We start from the raw sequence: 5,000 nt of genomic DNA on the forward strand, positions 1-5,000 counted from the left end.
TATATATTCTAAAAATATATATATATATCCTCAAACAATATATTATATATAATATATCACTATATACTATAATATCATATATATCTAAATACATATATATATCAAATAAATATCAACTCTTTAATTATATATATATATATATATAATCGTATAAACTATATATATAACTATATATATTCTATATACATTATATATGTATGTAATATACTATATATATACATATATATATACATATCTATATATATATATATATATATTATATATATATATATATATACTATACTGTATATACATATACATATATATATATAATTATATATATATAAAATATATATATATAAATATTATATATATATATATATATACATATATACAGTATGTATTATCATACATATATATATATTATATATAATCATATATATATATATATACTATATATATATAATTATATACATATATTATATTCATCTTCACACGCGGCATGAAATATATAAAATAACGCGCAAATGGGTGAAGTTGCGTGAGAGCCCAAGGGGGGGGGGCGAAGTGGGGATGAAAAGGGGGATTGAAATTGGGGAAGAGACTTAAGTGGGGAGTCGGGAAGGACAAGACTGAGGGGAGAGGAAGAAGAGAAGGGGAAGGGGGAGGAGGGAGAGAAGAGCTGAGAGGGGCAGGAGGGGTGAGGGAGTAGGGAGAGGCGAGGGAGGGGAGCGAGGGTAGGGGGAGAGGAGGGAAAGGAGGGAGGAGAATAAGAGGAAGGAGGGGAGGGAGGGGAGAGAGGGGAGGGGGAAGGCGAAAGTGTGCGGCAACTTGTCTCTCTCCTTCTGTCTGACCCGCTTCGCTCTGTGACCCCTGCTTCAGTGTGGTGTGTGACCTGATATGGAGAGTTGCTGAGCCGCTCTGTGTCTTGTGTGTGTGACCTTTTCTACGTGTGTTGTCGTTGGTTCTCATTCTTTCTCACAGTGTTCTCGGACCTTTTTCCACCGTGGTTATTATTGTGTGTGTCCTTAGGTGTGAGTCCCGACCTTTTTTTCATCCCTTCCACACCTGGAATGTTTATGTCCTGCTTGTTAGTAATGGTGTTTGTCTGTAGGCCTATGCTGGTTCATTTAAAACCTTTGATTAGTTGGAAGGACTTTTGTGACGTCATCAACCTGACAAAAAAGAGACAGAAAACGAAAGTGTTCTCCAGGTGCATCGCCACCGAATGTGTTTCGCCGTCGAATTTGAGGCAGAGATTGTACCTCCTCACCCCATCCCCTCTTTCTCCTCTCCCCCCACCACCCCCTCCCTTCGCCTCAGACTGACCCTCCCCCTCACTCCCCCCTCACTTCCCCTCACCCTGCACGACCCCCTGTGCCTCTCTTCACCTTGGCCTCGTACTGTCCCTCCTCCTCCTCCCCTCACCTTACACCTACCTCCACGTCCCCTCTGCCTTCCCTCCCCCCTGCCCTACCCCCCCCCCTCACGCTCTGTCCCCTCGCTCGCTCGCCCCTCACGCCTTTCCCCTCGGCCGCCTCGCCTCCCCCTCCCCGCCGCCGCCCCTCACGCGAGTCACGTTCTGACGCTCGCTCCGGCGGGCCAGTGACATGGCGCCCCCCCTCACCCCCACCCCCTCTGTCATGAAGGCAGCGTTGGGGTCATGAAGGCAGCGCTGGGGTCATGAAGGCAGCGTTGGGGTCATGAAGGCAGCGTTGGGGTCATGAAGGCAGCGTTGGGGTCATGAAGGCAGCGTTGGGGTCATGAAGGCAGCGTTGGGGTCATGAAGGCAGCGTTGGGGTCATGAAGGCAGCGTTGGGGTCATGAAGGCAGCGTTGGGGTCATGAAGGCAGCGTTGGGGTCATGAAGGCAGCGTTGGGGTCATGAAGGCAGCGTTGGGGTCATGAAGGCAGCGTTGGGGTCATGAAGGCAGCGCTGGGGTCATGAAGGCAGCGTTGGGGTCATGAAGGCAGCGTTGGGGTCATGAAGGCAGGGCTGGGGTCATGAAGGCAGCGTTGGGGTCATGAAGGCAGCGCTGGGGTCATGAAGGCAGCGCTGGGGTCATGAAGGCAGCTTTGGGGTCATGAAGGCAGCGCTGGGGTCATGAAGGTAGCGTTGGGGTCATGAAGGCAGCGTTGGGGTCATGAAGGCAGCGTTGGGGTCATGAAGGCAGCGCTGGGGTCATGAAGGCAGCGTTGGGGTCATGAAGGCAGGGCTGGGGTCATGAAGGCAGCGTTGGGGTCATGAAGGCAGCGCTGGGGTCATGAAGGCAGCGTTGGGGTCATGAAGGCAGCTTTGGGGTCATGAAGGCAGCGCTGGGGTCATGAAGGCAGCGCTGGGGTCATGAAGGCAGCGCTGGGGTCATGAAGGCAGCTTTGGGGTCATGAAGGCAGCGCTGGGGTCATGAAGGTAGCGCTGGGGTCATGAAGGCAGCGTTGGGGTCATGAAGGCAGCGTTGGGGTCATGAAGGCAGCGTTGGGGTCATGAAGGCAGCGTTGGGGTCATGAAGGCAGCGTTGGGGTCATGAAGGCAGCGCTGGGGTCATGAAGGCAGCGTTGGGGTCATGAAGGCAGCGTTGGGGTCATGTAGGCAGCGCTGGGGTCATGAAGGCAGCGTTGGGGTCATGAAGGCAGCGTTGGGGTCATGAAGGCAGGGCTGGGGTCATGAAGGCAGCGTTGGGGTCATGAAGGCAGCGTTGGGGTCATGAAGGCAGCGTTGGGGTCATGAAGGCAGCGTTGGGGTCATGAAGGCAGCGCTGGGGTCATGAAGGTAGCGCTGGGGTCATGAAGGTAGCGCTGGGGTCATGAAGGCAGCGCTGGGGTCATGAAGGTAGCGCTGGGGTCATGAAGGCAGCGCTGGGGTCATGAAGGCAGCGCTGGGGTCATGAAGGCAGCGCTGGGGTCATGAAGGCAGGGCTGGGGTCATGAAGGCAGCGTTGGGGTCATGAAGGCAGCGCTGGGGTCATGAAGGCAGCGCTGGGGTCATGAAGGCAGCGTTGGGGTCATGAAGGCAGCGCTGGGGTCATGAAGGTAGCGCTGGGGTCATGAAGGCAGCGTTGGGGTCATGAAGGCAGCGTTGGGGTCATGAAGGCAGGGCTGGGGTCATGAAGGCAGCGTTGGGGTCATGAAGGCAGCGTTGGGGTCATGAAGGCAGCGCTGGGGTCATGAAGGCAGCGTTGGGGTCATGAAGGCAGCGTTGGGGTCATGAAGGCAGCGTTGGGGTCATGAAGGCAGCGTTGGGGTCATGAAGGCAGGGCTGGGGTCATGAAGGCAGCGTTGGGGTCATGAAGGCAGCGCTGGGGTCATGAAGGCAGCGCTGGGGTCATGAAGGCAGCTTTGGGGTCATGAAGGCAGCGCTGGGGTCATGAAGGTAGCGCTGGGGTCATGAAGGCAGCGCTGGGGTCATGAAGGCAGCGCTGGGGTCATGAAGGCAGCGTTGGGGTCATGAAGGCAGCGCTGGGGTCATGAAGGTAGCGCTGGGGTCATGAAGGCAGCGCTGGGGTCATGAAGGCAGCGCTGGGGTCATGAAGGCAGCGCTGGGGTCATGAAGGCAGCGCTGGGGTCATGAAGGTAGCGCTGGGGTCATGAAGGCAGGGCTGGGGTCATGAAGGCAGCGTTGGGGTCATGAAGGCAGCGTTGGGGTCATGAAGGCAGGGCTGGGGTCATGAAGGCAGCGTTGGGGTCATGAAGGCAGCGCTGGGGTCATGAAGGCAGCGCTGGGGTCATGAAGGCAGCGTTGGGGTCATGAAGGCAGCGCTGGGGTCATGAAGGTAGCGCTGGGGTCATGAAGGCAGCGCTGGGGTCATGAAGGTAGCGCTGGGGTCATGAAGGCAGCGCTGGGGTCATGAAGGCAGCGTTGGGGTCATGAAGGCAGCGTTGGGGTCGTGAAGGCAGCGTTGGGGTCATGTGAAGAAACAGCGCTGGGGTCGATGAAGGCAGGGCTGGGGTCATGAAGGCAGCGTTGGGGTCATGAAGGCAGCGCTGGGGTCATGAAGGCAGCGCTGGGGTCATGAAGGCAGCGTTGGGGTCATGAAGGCAGCGCTGGGGTCATGAAGGTAGCGCTGGGGTCATGAGGACATTAATGGGGTCGTGAGGTATAGAGATCGGGGAAGTCTCCTTTTCATAGGAGCAACAATGAGATCATGAGGACAATATGTGTGACATGAGAATGCAACTGGCGTCATGTGTAGGAAACTGAGTTCATGAGGACAACACTGGAGTCATGCAACTTTGGAGTCATGAAGGCAACTTTTCGGTCATGAGGGTAACTTTGAGGTCATGAAGACAACTTTATGGTCATGAGTAACATCGGAATCTAATTCGGTCATTCATTATCATATGCTCTATCAATTCTATCTGTCTCCCAATCAATATTTCTATTTTAACATATTTTAGTTAGGTTATTATGCGTGTTTCTCTTCGCCCTTCCTGTTTATTCTCCTAACATGCTCCTTCTTATTTTGCCAGTCGTCTTCTTTCTTCATTCCTTTCCTCCTCTTTCTCACCACCCCCCCTTCTTTCTTTAATCATTCATTTCCCCGCTTCTTGTTTCGCTATCCATTCATTTCCCCTTTATTTCGCTCTCCCTTCCCGCTCATTCACAAGTTATCCTCTTCCTTCTCTCCCCCCATATATATTTCCCCTTCCTATATATATTTATTTCATATTTTCCCCCTTCCTCTTTCCCCGCCCTTTTCTCTTATTGTCTCTTGCTCCCTCTTCCCCCTCTCCCTTCTCCCTTCTCCCCCTCTCTTCTCTCCCCTCCTCGTCTTACTTCTCTTTCTTTCTCTCCCCTCTCCCCTCCCTCTCCCTCTCTCTCTCTTCCCCCTCTCTCTTCTTACCCCTCTCCTATCCCCTCTGTCTTCTCCCCCTCTCCTCTTTTCCCTTCTCTGTCTCATTCCCTACTTCCAACTCTCCCTCTCTTCTCTCCCTCTCCCCCTCCCCCCTCTCCTCTCTCCCTTCTCCCCCTCTCCCTTCTCCCTTCTCCCCTTCCTGTCCCACCGCAGATATTAAACCCCGCGA

At 53.1% G+C, this 5,000-nt stretch overlaps 1 protein-coding gene across 1 annotated transcript in view; it reads left to right on the forward strand.

The window, feature by feature from the left end:
• Window positions 1–859: 859 nt before the first annotated feature.
• The window catches only part of LOC122255586 (uncharacterized), a 9,483-nt gene continuing 5,342 nt past the window's right edge, over window positions 860–5,000 (forward strand). Inside the window, exon 1 of the mRNA XM_043019763.2 lies at window positions 860–911. The gene's annotated coding sequence lies outside the window, so the exon portion shown is untranslated. The remainder of the gene's footprint in view (window positions 912–5,000) is intronic.

This window comes from Penaeus japonicus, unplaced genomic scaffold (genome assembly GCF_977035675.1).
Source record: "Penaeus japonicus unplaced genomic scaffold, GWHDUDI00000001_assembly GWHDUDI00000039, whole genome shotgun sequence".
In the NCBI taxonomy this organism is placed as follows: Eukaryota; Metazoa; Arthropoda; class Malacostraca; order Decapoda; family Penaeidae; genus Penaeus; species Penaeus japonicus.